General features: G+C 35.3%; 1 protein-coding gene and 1 pseudogene across 4 annotated transcripts in view; one reads left to right on the forward strand and one right to left on the reverse strand.

Annotated features, from left to right (window-relative positions):
- Positions 1–22,054, forward strand: part of LRRTM4 (leucine rich repeat transmembrane neuronal 4) — a 714,892-nt gene that overhangs the window by 249,772 nt on the left and 443,066 nt on the right. The gene's annotated exons all lie outside the window — the stretch shown is intronic.
- Positions 13,466–22,054, reverse strand: part of LOC116636389 — a 29,980-nt pseudogene continuing 21,391 nt past the window's right edge.

A 22,054-nucleotide genomic window follows, 5' to 3' on the forward strand; every position in this document is an offset into this window, starting at 1 on the left:
TAAGAATATTGGAGAGGGGGAGCCTGGGTGGCTCAGTGGTTAAGCGTCTGCCTCCGGCTCAGTTCATGATCCAAATCAAGCCCCGCATAGGGCTCCCTGCTCCGTGGGAAGCCTGCTTCTCCCTCTCCCACTCCCCCTGCTTGTGTTCCCTCCCTCGCTGTGTCTCTCTCTGTTAAATAAGTAAGTAAAACCTTAAAAAAAAAAAAAAAAGAGTATTGGAGAGGGAAGAGTTAAGAATGACTCCAAGAATTCTATTTCCTGCTTCCTAGATTGTAGTGTGTGGTACTATCCAGGGAAGAAGATTCTTAAAAGAAGGACAGATTGAAAGTGGAGGTGATGAAAAGGGAATTATAATGCAGATTTAGGAAATTGAGGGTTTTGTTTTGTTTTGTTTGGGGGTTTTTTGTTTTGGGGGGGTTTTGTTTTGTTTTGTTTTAATGGAAATGCCAAATGCTCATTTGGATATACTTGGATTCAGACTTGGAGCTGAGATGAGAAGTAGGTGCCAAGAATAAAAATTTTAAAGTTGTTGACCTATTGATGGAATTTGGAGTTTTGTATATGGATCAAGTCATCAAAGATTTAAGTATAGAATGAGATTACAAAAAGGCTTAGAACTAATTTAAGGAAACAAAACTAGACAGCAAAGAATATGAGCTGATGAAGGAAACTGAGAATAATAGAAATGTAGGTGGAAAAAATAATACAGTGCTGTGAGATGTCTAATCATTTTCAAATGTAAATTCTCTTTATGGAAATTCTTGCTGTCTAATAATATGATCTTATAATTCATAGTCCACGGCAGGCTATTTTTTAACTTGAAAGTGGCATTATCAATAAATCTGGAAAAACAGTTCTAAACAAGAACTACCAGTGCAAACTGGAATATATGGTCTCTCTACATTATAGAGTGGATCTTCTAGACCAGTGTTTTAAATTTTCTACTATATTTTCACTTATTTCAGTTGCTTCATTTTCTACTTTCTGGGAGATTTCTTCAATAATTGTTGAAACACTAAAAAGCTTATTAGAAGATTTATCTGGGGACATTTGATTCCTATGGCTTTACTGGACAGAGATCAGGAAGATAGCAGGGCATGACTTTTTTTGGGGGGGGCGGACCTTTTCCCCTACCAAATATCAGCATTTCAGTATTTTTGTTTGTTTCCTGTAGATAATACAATTTATTCAGCCATCTTCCAGTATTTGGTCTATTTTCAGGGAGTAGATTGGGGGAGAAGAGGGAGGTCTCTGAGTTTGGCCCATGTCTCTTATGCTTGTCCCGGATTCAGTCTGATGCCTTGCCTCCCTGCACGCCAGTGGGTCTCACCTCCTCTGCATCCAGAGCCTCCGCAGCTCTGTCTACCTGCAGAATTGTCCCTCTGCTTCCTACAGTCCGAAGGACTAGGCCTTTTAAGCGATTTTAGCACCAGTCTCTGACCGTCCACTATCATTCCTGCTGGACCGTCTCAGGAGATTGGTGAGACAAATAGGCCCTTTTCCTATCAGAATCTTCTCTGTAGACCCTTGGAATGTAAGTTCCTCCACTCTGCTAAATCATTTACAACTCTTTTGTCTTCTTTGTTTTCCAGAAATCAGTGGAAATATTATTTTGTTCCATATGTCTACTTAACATTTTTACATTTAAAATTTGTTCCACTTGAAATTTACCTTGCAATATAACTAGGTAAAAACTTTCATTTTTTCCTGCTAAAATAAGCAGTTGTTCTAGTGCAATATATTTAATTATCTAATATTTTCTCAGCAATTAATGATCCTACTTTTTTTTATAGACTAAGGACTTTATACACTTCCTTGGGTTTGAAAATCTTTTTCTCAAGGTTTCGAATGTATTAAACAAATGAAATTATATGTAAAACTATGTAACACGTTACTTTGAACATGCTACTAACACAGTAGATACTACTGTACTCTTTCCTTCTCAAGTACAATAATTAGAGTAGTTAAAAATAAAACTTTATAAATATGCTGAACAAGTAGAAAGTAGAAGAAAGCTTTGCATTTTATATCATTGTTCCATTTTTTTCTCTCGTGTATTGAGCAGAAACTCTCCTTTGTCCTTTTCTTAGCGTATTATGATGACATGACTCCCTTTTAATTTTAAGGCTTTCTCAACTTATAAAAGCCATTCACTGTGACTTCTTTTGATGAATGGCTCATTATATTTTCCAAGACCCTGTTGTTTTACCATCTTGGAAAACAAATAAAAATGACACTTCTAAACACTCCACTAAAACAAATTAGATTTATTCTGAAGAGCTCAGTGAACAGCATTTTGAATGAGATCCATAATGGGCTTTTTAATTAAATGAATATAGTCATTTCATAGAGGCAATTCTCATTAGTAGAGTAGTATTGAGATGACCGTTTCATTCTAATTGTGCTGTGTGTTTATATAAGGGGCCTCATTTTAGGGTTGGTTTGAATAGATTTATATCTAATCATGTCTTGACACCTAGTGCACATTTGAAAGGTAAATATTACTGCTTTTCCAAAAACAAATAGTAATAAAGCAATAGAATAAAATAAATAAAAATATTTTTTCCAGTAATTTGCTTTTCTTTTATTTGAATTGGGTGGAAGAGAAATTCAATTTCACATATCATCTTCTATTCATTACTTGGCTTTTCTCTTATTTCTTTACCTTCAGTAATGGACTGAATGTTTGTGTCTCCTAAAAGTTCATTATATTGAAGCCCTAATCCCCAGTGTTGTTGTATTTGGAGATGGGCCTTTAAGGAAGTAATGAAGGTTAAATGAAGTCATAAGGGTGGGGCCCTGATCTGATAGGATAGTGTCCTTAAAAGAAGAGACACCAGAGACCTCACTTGCTCTCCTCCACATTCATGAACCCAAGTAAGGCCATGGAGGCCACATACAATAGAGAATGCTGTAAACTGCAAGCCAGGAAGAGTCTTCACCAAAAACCAACCATACTGTACCCTGATCTCAAACTTCCAGCCTCCAGAACTGTGAGAAAATGATTTTCTATTGTATATGCCACTCAGTCTGTGGTATTTTTATGGCAGCTTGAGCTGACTATTGCATTTTCTTATGTACAGTTCTGAAATGCTAATATTCTGAGTTACTGTGAGAGTAGATGTGTAAATGTTGGATGCAGCTCCAAAGACAAATATTAAAGAACCATGAGCTTAACATATCTTTCCACAAGTTTGAACCTTCATTACCTGAAGTGTCTTCATTGTATAGATACCATTAGGACAAGGTACCAAGAAATATTAGAACATTTTACAAGTGGAGAATGGGATTCAGGTCGAATTATCTAGATATAAAAATATGTATGCAAGTGACTTTCTTCTATAGAGTACAGTGTGAAATGTGAGGGTGAAGAGTAACTTTCTGGGGTGGGAGGGAACTTAAGAACACTACCTCAGCTAGGTCATTAAGGATAACATCCTCAGTGATGAGTCATCTCAATAGTATGTACTCTCAGTATGATGTGATTTTCCTGCCCAAAACCCATAATCATAGTTTAACTATGAGAAAACTATCAGACAAACCCAAATTTAAATCTAGCCTACAGAATGCCTGACCAGTACTCCTTGAAACCGCAAAGGTCATCAAAAACAAGGAAAGTCCGAGGAACTGTCACAGTTTCTAGAGTCTAAGGAGACAAGAAAAATAAATGATATGGGATTCTAAATGGGATCCTGGAATAGGTGAAAGGATATTAGGTAAAAACTAAAGAAATGCAAATAAAGTATGAACTTCAGTGAATAATAATGTATCAGTGACGATTCATTAGTTAAGACAAATGTACCATACTAATGTAAGATGTTAACAATAGGGGAAACTGGGCAAGGGGTATATGAGAACTCTGCACAGTACTATAACTTCTCAATAAATCTGAAAGTACTTGGAAATCAAGTTTATTTTTAAATTGTATATGCAAGGGACGCTATATTTTTATTTGTTTTTAGTTAACAAGACCCATAGACCAGAGAGCCCCCTTTCTCCAAAGATCAGTAGGAGTCCTAATGCTGTTGGGAATCCTGCATAGACTCTTATCCATGTTGCATCTTAGGTTCCTGTTCCCAGGTACCATGTGGATTAGGCTTTTTTTTAAGTGGCTTATAGTAATCCAGTTTTATTTCATTTCCAGTTTGGGATTCCAAGGGGATCTGCTCACTCAGGGTCCAAGGCTAATGGGAGCTTCATATAACAATATGAACTTAAACAAATTTCCAGGTTCACCAGAACAAGAAAAGATATCCTGGATAATTTCACACAGAATTCCACTGCTTTCGTCTAGAAATGACGCATGTTACTTTTCCTCATCACCCATTGACTAGAATTTGTCATATAACAATTGCCAGCTACAAGAAGACTAGAAAATGTAGGGAAAAAAATAGAATATTTGGTGAGCAGTAAATTTATCGTATTTCCTGATTTTTTAACTATTCCTTGGCTTACTTTTATCTATTTTTTACTACTCCCCAAAGATTTGAGAACACTGTTTTTATAAACACTACTTGATCTTTGATACTCACAATACTCTCAATCCCTTCTCTAGAGGAACTGTGAAACCCAATACAGATTTCAATTTTCCACCATCTCCTATGGACTAAACACAATATTTATGCTTCTTCCAATTTATGCCTGCCTAAGACTTATCATTGGAAATAATAAGAAATATGAAATGACTATATGTGAATATAGGAAATTATTAATTTATTGCCTAGTGATGGGGAAAAGTACAAGTTACTCTATGGTTCGTTTCCTGGAAAAATTACTTTAAGATTGTCTCCAATTCCAGTGTCATCAATAAGTATAAGGTTCCCAACTGCATTTTGATCAGGCTTGGTGAGGCTTTATTTTCATAAGGAAATTGCCCTCTTGCCTTGTAAATTGGATAATTACAATTCTAAAAACCCACTCAGAAATGTAAATGCCCAGTTGCCTATGAAAATGCTATGTTTTGACATGCACTTATTACATCTGTGCCTGTGAGTATAGTTGAATTAGCTTTTGCTTCTTGGTACAAGTCTGTTTATATTTACCTTTCTTAATAACATCAAAAATGAAATGATGATAAATTAGAATCTCTTTCATGATGTGGTAGTTCATGACTATTAGAAAAACATATTGGCAAATTTTGACAAGAAGTGATTTAATATCTAAATACAGCTACTCATTTGTGTAATGTTATGTTATGAATCACAACTAATCATTAAAACTCACTTTCATAGGATATATTCTGATCCCTGATATACAGATTACACATCATTCTATACTGAAAGCAACCATTCAGCTAACCAAACACACACACAAACATACGTTTACGATTTCTTGGAAGTTCCAATCTCTTTATCTTTATTTTTATTTATTTATTTATGTACTTGAATTATCTCTACACCTAATGTGGGGCTTGAACTCAAGACCCCAAGATCAAGAATCACATGCTCTACCTACTGAGCCAACCAGATGCCCCAGTTTTAATCTTTTCAATTATAGGTCAAACGGTAAGGAAAATGTAAGAAACCTGGAGAGGACTTTCAAATACACTTGTGCTTTGTTCATGTTTTCAATCTCTTCAGCCTCTTATTTAGGAAATTTCAGATGAGCATATTCTTTACTTCTGCAATCTCTGTGTTTCACTTTACATTCACAATAATTAACTGTAGAGTTATGAGTCTATTTGACCTACAAGGCTCTTAATATGGGCTGTTCTATTGAACCTCTTTGTTCATCAAACATATAGGTGTTATAATGGAAAGGATGAAAAGTAAGCTGATTATAGCAACTTTGAATAAATTATTTCCTCTTGGTCTTGCAAATGTTGTGCGATCTGTATTGAATCACGTTTATAATCTCAATCCACTTTTCTCCATTCCTGGGTCTTCACCTAGACCGCTCTTGCTCATCCTTCATATATAACTTCAGGAATCACTTTCTTCAGAAAGGGTGCTCTCACTTCTTTTTAAATATTTTTTTTTTTAGATTTACTTATTTATTTGAGGGAGAGAGAGAGCATGAGCAGGAGGGGCAGAGGGAGAGGCAGAGAGAATCTGAAGCAGACTCCGCGCTGGTGCTCTCACTTTTTAATTCTGACCTGGTCTCTTATCTGTTGACCTCCATATTCCCCATAACTTACTCTTGAAGAGTGTATCACTGCATAATTTGTCCATATCCTTCTTAGGTTTCCCTTACAAGATGGAATAATTCTATTTTGATTATTATTGCTTCATCAATGTGGTACATAATCATTGAAACATAGGTAGCCCTCAAGAAATTGCTATCGAATGAATGTCACCTAGTCAGTTAATGTAAGAGCCAGGATTCACATCTAAGCTTACTTGACTCCTAAACCATATTCTTGACTCTTGGCATATTCTGTCACTGCTATTAGTACTTTAGAGGATACTAAATTATTTTTAAGTTTTTGTTTGTTCTTAGACTTTCTAATTAGTGCCAAATATCTCTGTGCTAATTTCTGTCCAATCATGTACAAATTTAGTTACAGTCATTTTATTATATACTTTGATGTCGTCTAGTAAAATCCATCTTCCCTGCTCTTCCAGGGCTCCTTCTTCAACTTCCTAATGTTCCACATCTTTATTGTTTTTTGTTTTTTAAATTTCTGCCCCATATCTTCTTGCAAATACTGCCCATATTATTTTTCTAGGTAAACCTTATCAGAGATTGATATTTCAGTGAAAGTCCCACTGAGATTTTTATTTGAATTGTGGAATTTATATATTAAAAAGTAAGGATAGTGGTACATGCAACCATCCACTTGCCTTATATTAAGTTTTTGATAATATTCCTTAATACAATATAAACAGTGATTTAATAGTAATACCAAAAGTTTATGGTTTACTGTCTCAATGCCTTGTGTTTTTTTTTTATTTAGTTATTTTTTGTCTCTTTTTTTGTTGCTAGCTTCTTATTTTGAAGTAATTATGGATTCCCAGGAAGTTGCAAAGACCACACAGAGAGTTTTCACTCACCATTCACCCAGTTTCTCCCACAGATGACATCTTACATGCCTATACTACAATAGCAAACCAAGAAACTGTTAACACAATAAAATGTGAGTATAGTTGTATGACATTTTATCACAAGTGTGTGTTCATAAAACCGCTACCTCAATACACAACATACAGAACTACTTTATTACTGTCAAGATTTCCATTTTGCTACCCCTTTATGGCCATACCAAAATCCCTGACCCCTTATTACTCTGTTCATTAAACTCTGGCAACCATTAGTCAGTTCTCCCTCTCTATAACTTTGTTCTGAGAATGTTATATAAATGGGTTTATATAGTATGTGACCCTTAGAGACTGGCTTTTTTTTTTTTTTCCCACTCAGGGAAGTGCTCTTGAGAATGATCCAAGTTGCTGCATATATTGATAGTTTGTTCCTTTTTACTGATTAATAGTATTCCATGATATGTAGATACTACATTTTGTTTTTCCATAGACATGTTAAGTAACATTTTTGTTGCTTTCAATTTGGGGCTGTTACAAAGAAAGTTGCTATAAAAAACTGTGTACAGGTTTTTGTGTGGATATAAGTTTTATTTTTCTGGGATAAATGCCCAGAAGTGCAATTGATCTGTTGTATGGTAATGTATAGTTTATGTTTTTAAGAAACTGCCTACCTATTTTTCATAGCAACTCAGCCATTTTACATTTCTACCAACAGTATATGAGGAATCGAGTTGTTGTTGTTGTTGTTGTTTAAAAAGCCACTCTGGAAAGCAGTATGGAGGTTCCTCAAAAAGTTGAAAATAGAGCTACCATACGATCCAGCAATTGCACTACTGGGTATTTACCCCAAAGATACAAATGTAGGGATCCGAAGGGGTACATGCACCCTGATGTTTATAGCAGCAATGTCCACAATAGCCAAACTGTGGAAAGAGCCAAGATGTCCATCGACAGATGAATGGATAAAGAAGATGTGATATATATATAAAATGGAATATTATGCAGCCATCAAAAGGAATAAAATCTTGCTATTTGCCACAACATGGATGGAACTGGAGGGTATCATGCTGAACAAAATAAGTCAATCAGAGAAAGACATGTATCATATCTCACTGATATGAGGAATTTTTAATCTCAGGAAACAAACTGAGGGCTGCTGGAGTGGTCGGGGGTGGGAGGGATGGGGTGGCTGGGTGATAGACGTTGGGGAGGGTATGTGCTATGGTGAGCGCTGTGAATTGTGTAAGACTGTTGAATCACAGACCTGTATCTCTGAAACAAATAATACATTATATGTTAAAAAAAAAAAAAGAAGAAGATAGCAGGAAGGGAAGAATGAAGGGGAGGAAATCGGAGGGGGAGACGAACCATGAGAGACTATGGATGCTGAGAAACAAACTGAGGGTTCTAGAGGGGAGGGGGTGGGGGGATGGGTTAGCCCGGTGATGGGTATTAAGGAGGGCACATATTGCATGGAGCACTGGGTGTTATACGCAAACAATGAATCATGGGACACTACATCAAAAACTAATGGTGTAATGTATGGTGATTAACATAACATAATAATAATAAAGAAAAAGAAAATCATTAGGTTAAAAAAAAAGTTTTTATTTATTTATTTATATTAGAGAGAGAGAGCAGGAGCAGGGGAGGGGCAGAGGGAGAGGGAAAGAGAGAATCCCAAACAGATTCCCTGCTGAGTACGGACTGCCCACCCCCCGCCCACAAGGCAAGGAGGCTCAATCTCAAGACCCTGAGATCACAACCTAAGCAGAAATCAAGAGTTGGGCTCTTAACTGACTGAGCCACCCAGGCACCTGGGATTGAATTTCTTTATAGTTTCACCAGCATTTGGTGGTGTCACTGTTTTTAATTTTAGTTCTTCCAATAGGTGTGTAGTGATGTCTCATTGTGGTCTTAATTAGCATTTCCCTAATGGCTATTGATATGAAACATCTTCTTACATGCTTATATGTCACCCATGTATCTTCTTCAGGGAAAGAAGTTCATCTTTTTTTTCTTTCTTTCTTTTATGGACTTTTTTTGGTGTCATGTTTAAAAACTCTTCACCAAGTCTGAAGTCCAAAAGATTTTCTCCTATGTTTTCAAGAGGTATTATAGTTTTACATTTTTATTTAAATCTATCGTCTGTTTTGAATTAAGTTTTGTGTAATTTGTGAGGTTTAGGTCGAGATTCATTTTTCTGCCTATGGGTATCATATTGTGTCAGCACAATTTGTTGAAAAGGTTATTCTTCCTCCATTGAATTGCTTTTTACCTTTGTCAAAAAATCAGTTGGCTGTACTTTTGTGTGTTTCTGTATTCTCTATCCTATTCTTTTGATCTGTGTGTCTATGCCTTTGCCAATACCATAGTCCAGATATTGTAGCTTATAGTAAGTCTTCAAATCACATGGACTGGTAATTCCTACCACTTTATTATATTTTTCAGAAATGTTACAGATATTTTACTTCTTTTGCCTTTCCATATAAGCTTTAGAATAATCTTCTATATACCTACAAAATATCTTGCTAAGATTTGATAGGAATTGTGTTGTATATGTATGACAATTTACAGAAAATTGATGTCTTTCCTATGTTGAGTCTTCTAATTCATGACCATGTTATATGTTTCCATGTATTTATATCTTCTTTGATTTCATCAGCATTTTATAATTTACAGTGTATCAGTGTTGTACATATTTTATTAGATGTATATGTAGATATTACCCTTTTTTGAAGGTTTGGAACTGGTATTGTATTTTTAATTTTGATTTTGATGTGTTCATTGCTAGTATATAAAAATGCAATTGACTTTTTTTTTTAATGTTTATGTTGTACTGTGTGACATTTCTGAACTCACATATAAATTATAGAACTGTTTTGTAGATTTTTGGAATTTTCTACATAAACAATCAGGTCATCTGCAAATAGAAATTATTTCTTATTTTCCAACATGAGTGCCTTTATTTCCTTTACTTAACTGTATCCTTTTGGCTACAACTTCCAATTCCATGTTCAATAGTAGTGGTGAGACTGGATAAACTTGTTTTATTCCTAAACTTAGAGAAAAAGCATTCAGTCTTTTACCACTAGCTGTAGATAATTTGTAGTTTTCTTTTTTTTTAAAAAGCAAGTTAGAGAAGTCACTCTATTCCTAGTTTTCTAAGAATTATTACCATGAATGGGTGTTGAAATTTGCCAAATGCTTTTTCTGCATCAATTGGTAGGATCATGTAATTTTTCATGTAATTTTTCTTTCTTACTCTCTTAATATAGAAGGTTATATTTCTTGGATTTGGAATATTGTTCTAGTCTTGCATCCCTAGAATAAACTCATTTAGTTATGATGTACTAGTTTCTTATGTTTTTCTGAATTCTATTTGCTAATGTTTTGTTCAGAATTTTTTTATTTATATATATGAGGAATATTGATCTGTTGTTTCTTCCCTCCCTCACTCCTTTACTTCTTCCTTCCTTCTTTCCTTCCTTCCTTCCTCCTTCTTTCCTTCCTTCTTCCTTCCTTTTCTCTCTCTCTCTCTTTCTCTCTACCATTTTTGTCATCTGGATTTGTATTAGGGTAATTATTAGCTGTATCAAATGAGTTGGAAAGTCTTTCCTCTTCTATTTTTTTATATGAGCTTGCTTAAAATTAGTTCTTGATTTTTTTTAGTTCTTTTAAAAATGTTTAGTATACTTTTCTAATGAAACTATTTGAGCCTGGAGATTTCTTTTTCAGAATTTCATTAAATAAACAATTTAATTTCTTCAGAGTTATGGAGCTGTTTACATTATCTATTTCATGTTGGCTGAGTAGTGCTAATTTGTGCTTTCAAGAATTGGTCCATTTCATCTATGTTGTCAAATTAATTTGTGTAGAGTTATTTGTATTGTTCCCTTATTATCCCTTTGATACCAGTAGAGGCTAGAGAGGTATCTCCTATTTCATTCATGACATTGATGTCTTCTCTCTTTTTTTCTAATCTGTTACACCAGAGATTTGTCAGTTTTACTGATCTTTTCCAAAAACCAGATATTTTTTATACAGTTTTTCTTCATTATTTCTGTTTCCTCACTTCATTAATTTCTGCTAGTTTTGTTTCTTTAGTTATTCTTTCCTTCTTCTGCATGCTTTGGGTTTATTTGTGTTCTTCTTTGTCTAGTTTCTTGATGTGAAAGCTTAGATTATTGATTTGAGATTTTTCTTTTTTGCTAACAGGCATCTAGTGATATGCATTTCCCTTTATCACTACTTCAGCTGCATCCCACTTATATTGATATGTTAATTTCATTCTGTTAAATTTATTCTTTTTCTACTTCCTTTAATATTTCCTCTTTGATTTCTGGATCACTTAGAAATACAGTGTTTAATTTCCAAGCATTTGGAGGTTGCCCTGTTATTGCTCTAATATTGATTTTCTACTCTGATGCTATTGTGGTCAGAGAATACACTCTATATGATTTAAATTCTTTTTAACATTTTGAGTTTGTTTTATGGTTAAGATATGGTCTATTTTGGTAAATGTTCTGTGGACATAATGTGTAATCTATCGTTATTAGGTGGTATATCCTATAAATGTGTATTAGATCCTCTTGGTTAATAACAATGTTGACTTCTTTTATATTTTTGCTGATTTTATATCTAGTTGTCTATCACTGCTTGAGAGATGGGTGTGGGGAGGTTAAATATAATTGTGGATTTGCCTATTCTTTCAGTCTACCAGTTTCATTTCACATATTTTGCAGCTTTGCTGTTTGGTGTATACACATTTAGTATTGTTGTCTCATTGGTGGATTGGCCCTTCTCACTATGTAATGACCCACTCTGTTCCTGGTAATATTCTTTGCTGGGAAGTCTACTTTGTCTGATATATTAATACAGCCACTCCTGTTTTCCTTTGGTTATTTGCATATTCTTTATAAATACTTAGACTTTCAACCTCCATATGTCATACAGGTATTCCCCACTTTTTGAAAGTTTGTGTTATGCCACTTCACTTTTATGAAAGATCTACATTAGTACCTGTTTCCATTAACCTAAAGAAATCCTAAGAGGATTTTCACTTTAATGAAAAAAGGCAAAAAGAGCGTTCAGTGTTTCTTTTGCGGTGAGCCGTTCTAGAGGTAGGGCCAACCAGTAGCAGCAAGAGGTGCTCCACCAAGTTCCTTCCCCAGGAACGATGCTCAGCATCTCAGCTTTAAGCCTCCCTAGCTTTGAACTATGTCTATGAGCATCTGTTTTTTCTCTTGATTTATTTTGTGCATCCACTAGCAAGATGTGTCCTCAGGAATCAGAAAAGCCTAAGAGAGGTTATTTTTGGGATCTGGGAATGCTAGAAAAATTTTCCATATAAATTAATGATAATTGCTTCTTCACTTTGTGCCATGTTGTGGCTTATGTAAGGTTTCATAAGAGCACTCTACTTATAGATAGTGAGGGAAACCTGTATTTTAAGTGAGGTTCTTGTAAAGAGCATACAGTTGCATCATAATTTTAAATATACTCTTGTGATCTTAATTTTTTTAATTGTTGTAATTAGATTACATATAATGCAATTACTGATGTGTTAAGAGCTTATGACTATCATTTTATTTTTTGTTTTCCGATTGTTCTATTTGTTTTTCAGTTCTGTGTTTTCTTTTTCTTCTCTTCCTATAGGTTACTTGAACATTGTTTAGAATTCCATTTTAATTTATCTGTGATGTCTGTAAGTGTATCTTTTTGTTTAGAATTTTTAATTATTTGCTTTAGGTTTCATATTGTGGCTACATAACTTATAACAGTCTACTGGTGTCAACATATGACTAGTTGGAGTAAAGTATGCAAAATTTTTCTACCCTTACATTATTCTACCTTACCTCAATTATAATTATCTTAAATATTTCCTGAGAGCTAAAGTAGACAGTTTTATAATTTTTGCTTCAAAAATTCACTGAAAGCTAAAGTGGACAGTTTTATAATTTTTGCTTCAAACATCAGGTATAATTTAGAAAACTTAATAGGAGAAGGGAAGTCTATTGTATTTGCACATAATTTTGCTTTCTGTTATTTTTTTCTTCCTTTTTGATGTTTCAAAATTTGTTCCTTTATCATTTCTTTTCTGTTTAGATAACTTCCTTAAGCCATTATTTTAGGGTAAATCTGGCAACAATCTTTATTCATTTTTGTTTCTGTTTTGTTTATTTTATTTTATTTTCCATCATCTGAGACTGTCTTGAATTCCTCTCTATTTCTGAAGTCTATTATTCTTGGGTGTATATTCTGGAATAAAGTTCTTTTATTTCAGCACTTTAAAACATACTATTTCTGGGGTGCCTGGGTGGCTCGGTTGGTTAAGCGTCTGCCTTTGGCTCAGGTCACGATCCCAGGGTCCTGGGATCTAGTCCTGCACTGGGCTCATTGGGCTCCTTGCTCAGCGGGGAGCCTGCTTCTCTCTCTGCCTGATGCTCCCTCTGCTTGTTCTCTCTCTCTCTCTCTCTGACAAAAAAAAAAAAAAAAAATGCTACTTCCTTTTGGCCTCCATGAATTCTTATCAGGAATTTACTATCATTAGAAAATTTTCCCCTATAGGTAAGGTGTTGTTTCTCTCTGTTTGCTTTCAAAATTTTTATTTTCCTTTAATTTTCAAAAGTTTACTATTATGTCTGGGCATGAATTTCTTTGGGTCTATCTTGCTTGGGATTTGCTCAGTTTAATGTATGTCTAATTTGGGGAAGTTTTCAACTTCTATTTCTTTGAATACTTTTCCCAACTCTGCCCTTTTCTCCTTCTCCTGGAACTCTGATAACATGTATGTTAGATATTTTGTAATAGTCCCACAGATTCCTGAATCCCTATTTTTGCATTATTTTCCAAATTATATTCTTTCTGTTCAAATTGTATAATTTCTACTGTTCTCCCTCCAGGGTTCTTATTTATATTTTCTATTTCTTTGCTAAGGATTTCTGTTTTAAAAAATACATCACATATGTTCATAATTGCTCATAGAGGCATTTTTATGATGAATGATTTAAAATTCTTGTCAGATATTTCTAACATTTGTATCACTTAAGTGTTGGTATCTGTTGATTACCTTTTCTCATTTAAGTTGAGATCTTCCTGGCTCTTTGCATGTCAAGAGATCTTTGAATTAAGTCCTAGATATTTGGGGGGCTATGTATGAAATTTTGGATCTCATTTAAGTCTTGGTTTGGCTAGCCTTCTTTGACACTAGTCTGGCAGGGGAAGGGAGAGTACCGCTCGGTACTGCCAGGTACAGTGAAAGTCCCGATTCCCTACTCAGCCTCCTTTGACTGTAGAGAAGGTAACTTCTCTTTACTACTGAGTAGTGATGAAGTCCTGACTATCTATTGACATCACCTCAGTCAAGAATAAGGAGGGGTACCCTGTTACCTTCGGGTGGAGGTAGAAGTACAGGATTCCCACATGGTCTCCACCTACGTCAAAGGAGAAAAAGAAAGACAGCCTAGTTGCCACTCATTCTGCAAGGATAAAAGTCCTGGCTCACCACTCAGACTTATCTGATCCATCGTAATTGACAGGAGGGTTAGGCAATTTTTTTTTTTTTTTTAAGAGAAGTAAGCCTTTATTTCCTTGTTTCACAAATAAAGTTGGCTGAATCGGTTGCTTTTCGGTGATTAGTGAAAGAGACCAAATCCCCTCTCCTTGTCTGACTCCTGTGACTCTTCCTTTGCTTCAGCCTTGGCTGGGGCTGCAGCAGCAGGTGCAGCAGTGGTGGTGGTGGCCACAGGGGCGGTAGCCACAAATGCAGATGGATCAGCCAAGACGGTCTTGACCTTTTCAGCAAGTGGGAAGGTGTAGTCAGTCACCACAGACAAAGCTAGGACCTGCTTGTATCTTTTGGTGGTAGAATGGGGCACTGATGCAATGGCCAGGTAACCTATCTGCAGACATACACCGGCAACACTGGGGACACTTTCCATGAAGCGAGAATGCAGAGTTTCCTTTGTGATGTAAGCACTTCAGGGTTGTAGATGCTACCATTGTCAAACACCTACTGGATGGTCATCCCAAAGGAGAAGGGGGAGATGTTCAGCATGGTGAGCAGTATGGCTTCGCTGGCTCCCACTTTGTCTCCAGCGTTAAACATCTGCACATCACTCAGGATTTCAGTGGTTCCCCTGGAGATTCTAGTGGTGATGCCTAAATCCTGGAAGAACAAGGTCTTCTCGGGCCCCAGACCAGGGTTCTGGGCTGACACAGAGACTCTACGTGGGCTATGCCACCAGCACAGGTAGCAGCTGACACCTTGTTGGCCAGCAGCATGTCCCTGATCTCAGTGAGGTCCTCCTTGGTGAACATAAAGCCCACATTCCCCCTAATGTGAGGCGATAGTTTCTGCAGAGCAGGCTTGTTCTCCAGACGCCTTCAGATGACCTTGTGTATCGTGGTGTTCTTGCCCATCAGTACCACACCCTTCCCATGGACATGTGGATCTGCTGCATCTGCTTGGAATCCATGTTGCCTGCTCCCACAGTGAAGCATTTTGGCTATTCATCTAAAAGTTGGATGATCTCGGAGCATCTTGGTGGCTCAGTTCGTTGAGCGTCTGCCTTCGGCTTAGGTCATGATCTCAGGGTCCTGGGATTGAGCCCCGCATCGGGCTCCCTGCTCAGTGGGGAGTCTGCTTCTCCCTATCACTCTCTCTGTGCTCTTAATCTCAAAAAAAAAAAAAAATGTAAATAAATAATTAATAAAGTTGGATGATCTCAAGGAAGTATTTGGACTTCTGGGTCACCCTGTCTTCCCTGGGCATCATGGTGGTGCGTTAGGGATTGCCATGCAGGGTTTAAAGACAATGTCACTTTCATGAGGATGCCTGGAGAGAGGAAGGGCAAATTTTTATAACTAGTGGAGAGTGGAAGTCTAGGTTACATCCTAGGCACTTGCTGGTGTGAGTAGAGGTGGGGCCACAATTTTTTCTGTGCTGTTTGGATAGAGTAAAGTAGCTGTTTTCTAAAAGTTTTTGTTTGTTTGTTTTTTTGTTTTAAATCCTGCTAGACTGTCCCTTTTATGATCCTTTTAAAACCAAAGAGGAGCAAACTTTTGTTAGGGCTTTTATTGTCTGTGCCCATTGACATTTACAAGTTACTGGCTTTTGTAACACCAAGTCTGCAATATATAAAGATAAAAGAAAACCCACAGACTCGGCACTGTTACTTCCTGGATGCCAAGGTCCCTTGCCAGTCTGCCTTCTTCTCTCCAGTATTTTTTTTTAATGTAATTAGTGGAAAGAGTAGAGGATTACTTCTTTATTTTTTAGGAAAGAGAAGTCTTTTCTTATTCCTTTTAATTTTGCTACCAAGGTTTTAAGTGATTAATTTCTAAGTCATCTGGATTACATCTTTAACAGTTTGGGTTTTTGGTTGCTGTTGTTTTGGTTTTTTTAGGTTACATTGCATTTTGAAATTCTTGTATTTCTGGTGATGTACTTTTGGTGCCACAACTTATGTATTATAGATTGAAGGATAAATAAATGTGTGTGTATGTGTGTGTGTCCCTCTTCCCCAAATTGTGTTGATCCAATCATCTTATAGCTCTCTGATGCAGAAGAAAACTCTGCCATCCATATGTGTGTGTGTGTGTGTGTGTATTGTGTGTATATGTATATGTATATATGTATATTTTTTTTTCTTGTTAACTCACTGCACTTGTGCTTCATTGAAATTTCAGAATCATCTCAGAGATTGGGTTTGTTTTGGTTTTAATCAGTTATACCCAAAAGGAAGCAAAATGTTTATATTCACTCTAATTTTCTTTTCCAGTTCAGAGACCCTCTAGGGTGACCTTCCCCAAGGCCATAGTTGAATCAAGATTTATACCTCCCATCTTTCCCAGCGACTTCTCATCCCTGATCTCAGAGATTCTAAAATAAGAGTGCATATCTATTGGAATCTGCTTCACATACTTGAGGGCAATAGTTGTCTTGAATTGGTGAATGGTGGGTCGTTGGCTTATCACCTTGTCTACTTGTTTCTGTAGTATATCTTGCCTAAAAGCCTCAAAGTTTCTTGCATATTATTATCTGTCACAAAGTGTGTGGGACTATTGACATTTTTAAAATTTTTTTTTAAATTAACTGAATTATGCCCCTAAGTCCCCATTCTTCCAGGCTGGTGGAAAATTTAATCTCAGAAATTCTTATATTCTAACAATTACCATGTACCCAAATATCACCTTCAGAGAGACAAGCTCTTCCTGGCACTTTAAGTGAGGGCTTAGCCAACAAGATACCATGTATCCATACAGCCTAGCAGTGAAAGAGTCCAGGGGATGAATGCAGACAGTAGAGCCAAACAGTTACAAGTCAAATATTGTCTCTACGAGTAGTTGTGCAGCATTGTGTATTATATAACTTGTCTTTGCCTCAGTTTTTTCATCTGTAAAATGTAAATTCTAGTATGTGATCTCAGAATATCTTATTAAGGATTAAATGAATAAATGCAGGTGAAGTTCTCCAAACAATGCCTTGCACACAGCAAGCTCTGGACGTGCGTTTGATATTGTGTTCCCTTGAGGTCTTGCCTTCTCCCTGGGGTACTACAGTTTCCCAAGGACATAGATTAGTCAGCCCCCTTCTCAATTTCAGTCCTTCCCATCTAGTTGCTTCTTTCTAAATTCTCCTTTCCCCTCCATTTCCCTCAAAATCCTAGGAATCCTCTTTGCTAAGCTTAAAATTGCACAAAAGGAGAAGAAGCACTTTTTTTTTTTTTTTAGAAAAAGCACTTTTAACTTTTATCTGGTCATCCAAAATCTGTGGCAAAAAAAAAACAAAGCCCAGCTACTTTCTGGATATGGAAGGAGAAGGGTATATCCACAGACAACATATAAATATTATCCTGCCACACATGATCTAAGCCTTTGATCATTTCAGTGGGAATGTTGGAGAGAACTAGAATTTGAAATCTATTTGTTTAAGCTTTTTTCTTTGTGAAAAGATTTCAGGGTTTTTTTTTTTTTTTTTTTAATCTCTTTTCTGCTAGCTGGTGTCCTATAGAATTTATGATTTCTTCAGAATTATAGAGAAATTGTTTTTACTATATATACATTAAGATAATATTAATAAAATTATAGTAATACAGAATTGAAAAGGGGGCATATTCCTTTGGGTGCCACCTATATGGAAATAGACAAAGTATATAACCTACTTATACAAAACTAAAAAACATACATCAATCTTTTCACTTTGGGTTTACTCATTCACTGTTAAATGTGTCTATAATTTCATATTACTTATGTTTTTTTATTACTTGTGATTTTCTATTAATAGTGCTTATATTATTATAGCTATATAAAGTTTGACATTTGAGCTTACTTCATGGATTTCAGGCTCAAATCGCACTTAGAATAGATTTTCTAGGAAGTATGGTTTTGATGACATAGAAAGTAATCGTTTTTATTCCAGTTGGATAGGGGTCTAAAATAATTATCTTTATTTGGTATCAATATTTTATGTCCATGCTTTACAACTATAAAAATCTGATTTTGTGCCCATATTTTAATTTGCAATGAATGTATATAAGTATATATCTATACGCAACACACTTTTTTGTGTACATGGTTTTATTTTACAAATGAATGCATACACGTATATTTTATATATTTATAAAAACAGTTATGGAATGAATAAGTCATGGGAATAAAAGGGACACTGTAGGGAATATAGTCACTGATATTATAATAGCATTGTATGGTGACAAATGGTAGCTACACTTGTGAGCATAACATAATGTATAGCAAAGTTGGATCAATATGCTGTAGATCTAGTAGTAATGTAATTTTGTGTGTCAACTATATTCAAATAAAAAATTTTTTTAACATATATACATAATTTAAGAAATATAAATAAAACAAATAAATATATAAAGAAAAGCATGTATGTATAAATTTATATATATAGTATATTTACATAATGTGTATATAAAATGTTTCAGCAATTTTCAAAAATTATATTTGAATATCTAGTGATAATTGTTTTTGGTGCCCCAGAATAGCCAAATGTCAAAGGAAAAGTCTCCAAAGTTAAAATAATTTAACATATTGATATAAGTAATACAATTAATATATCATAATGTTATATTAAATTATATTAATTGATGTTAATTTTTATTAATAAAATGCATATATCAGTGTAGCCATTCAATTATTGATATAAATTATAAAGTATATTAATGATTAATGTAAATTATAAAGTGTGTTGATTTATAATTAATATAAAAACTATCATATTAAAATGACCAACTGCTTTTATAGGAAGTACTAAATGTAAAAGCACAATTTCTTTTTTTTTTTTTAAGATTTTATTTATTTATTTAACGAGAGATAGGGAGCACAAGTAGGCAGAGCGGCAGGCAGAGGGAGAGGGAGAAGCAGGCTCCCTGCTGAGCAGGGAGCCCGACGCAGGGCTTGATCTCAGGACCCCGGGATCATGACCTGAGCTGAAGGCAGATGCTTAACTGACTGAGCCACCCAGGTGCCCCAAAAGCACAATTTCAAAATATTAATTAATCTCAATTTCTGTTAGCAACAATTTTTTTTTTTTTTTTTAGAGAGCACAGGGGAGGGGGAGAGGGAGAGGGAGAGGGAGAGAGAGAATCTTAAGCAGGCTCCATACCCAGTGCAGAGCCCAATGTGGGGCTCAATCTCAAAACCCTGAGATCATGACTTGAGCCGAAATCAGGATTTGGACACTTAACCAACTGAGCCACCTAAGCATTGTGGGTAACATTCTTAATTACAGATGTAAACCTAATAGTTTTTGTTTAGTATTACCCATGCATATATTATTGGAAGAATACCTTATTCTGACACTTTTGTGTTGTTCAAAATTTTTTAACTTCTTAACCATCACAAAATGTTGGCAGAGTAACAAGAGCCCTGGGAGATGTGGTGAGCACCTAAGTTATGAAAGCTCAAAGCCTGCTTAGATTTATTAGGCACAGTGTCTTCAAAACAGTAATGGATTCTGCAAAGTAATTCTATCCTGAGTGCTATATATGAAGAACAAGTAGACCTATTATTCTTAAAATACCTGCCTAAAAGATACCATTGCTAGAAACTAGAAAACAGAAGAAAGGTTTTTCAGGTTTCTAAACAAAAAGAAAGAGGAAGTGTTTCAACAGGTCATATACCGATGTGATTTTGTGATCATTCAACTCACCTACATCAAATTTCAAGTGAATAAAAGTTGCAGGTACTCAATTTTGTACATTGCATATTTCCCACTAAGTTGTATTTTGTTTTAATTTCATATACCATAATAATTCATTAAAATGATTTATTAATTTGAAATGTATTTTCAAGTGATTATTATATCATTAAAAACAATATTTGACACACTTCTACACTTCCATTAATCAAAATGTTATGTGCACACCAATCAATATCATTTTAAAAAATCTCACCCTATTAGAAGGTTGTTTATTTAGAAAATGCAGTAAAAATTGCATTGATTAAAATGGTGAAAAAGTAATTTTAAAAATACTCTGACTGGGGCGCCTGGGTGGCTCAGTTTGTTAAGCAACTGCCTTCGGCTCAGGTCATGATCCTGGAGTCCCAGGATCGAGTCCCGCATCGGGCTCCCTGCTTGGCAGGGAGTCTGCTTCTCCCTCTGACCCTCCTCCCTCTCATGCTCTCTGTCTCCCATTCTCTCTCAAATAAATAAATAAAATCTTTAAAAAAATAAAAATACTCTGATGTCTGAGTAATATTCCATTGTGTGTATATACTGCATCTTCTTTATCCATTCATCGGTCAATGGACACTTGGTCTCTTTCCATAATTTGGCTATTGTCAATAATGTTGCTGTAAACATTGACGTACATGTATCCCTTTGAATGAGTATTTTTGTATCTTTGGGTCAATACCTAGTAGTGCAGTTGCTGGATATTTTAACTTTTTGAGGAACCTCCATACTGAGGAACAGGGTTCCCCTTTCTCTGCATCCTTGCCAACACCTGTTGTTTCCTGTGTTGTTAATTTTAGCCATTCTGAAAAGCATGAGGTGATCTCTCATTGTGGTTTTCATTTGTATTTCCCTGATGATGAGTGATGTGTCTGTTAGCCATCTGTATTTCTTCTCTGGAAAAATGTCTATTCATGTCTTCTCCCCATTTTTAACTGGATTATTTTTGGAATATTACTCAGCCATAAAAAAGAATAAAATCTTGCCATTTGCAATAATGTGGGTGGAGCTAGGGAGTATTATGCTAAGTGAAATAAGTCAGTCAGAGACAAAGACAAATACCATATGATTTCACTCATGTGGAATTTAAGGAACAAAACAAACAAGCAAAGGGGAAAAAAAAGAGAGACAGAGGCAAACCAAGAAACAGACTTTTAACTATAGAGAACAAACTGATGATTACCAGAAGGAAAGTAGGTGGAAGGATGGGCTAAACAGGTGATAGGGATTAAGGAGGGCACTCATTGTGATGAGCACTAGTTTTTGTATGGAAGTGATGAATTACTAAATTCTGCTCCTGAAACTAATATTATACTGTGTGTTAACTAACTGGAATTTAAATGAAAACTTGGGAAAAACACTTTTAAAATAGTAATTTATGAATATAAGTATAAAACATCATGTTTTGCTAGTACTTCTGTATAAACTGGCATTTTTGCCTCTGAGAATAGTCCTGTCAGTTCATCCAGAAGTGTCATATTTTTATTGATAAAAAAGAACTCAAAGCAATGGAAACAATGATAATACTATGTTGAGTATATGTAAATAGCTTTTATAAAAATTATCACACTTGATCATCATATCTATATTGTAAGGCAGGCAGGGATTTTGATCTTCATTTTTAAAGTAAGAAAATGAAAAAGGGTGATGTTTAAGGAAGCTTTGTACAATACAGCTTTCTGTGATGATGGAAATGTCTATACTTGTGCGAGCCAATTCAGTAGCTACTAGACTCATATGGCTATTGAACACTCAAAATGTTTAGTGTTCCTGAGGAGTGAAATATTTAATTTTTAAAAATTTATTTATTTATTTGAGAGAGAGAGAGAGAAAGAGAGCACAGGGGGAGGGGGGCAGAGGAGAGAGATCTTAA

Source organism: Phoca vitulina, unplaced genomic scaffold (genome assembly GCF_004348235.1).
Source record: "Phoca vitulina isolate PV1807 unplaced genomic scaffold, GSC_HSeal_1.0 scaffold12, whole genome shotgun sequence".
NCBI classification, from domain to species: Eukaryota; Metazoa; Chordata; class Mammalia; order Carnivora; family Phocidae; genus Phoca; species Phoca vitulina.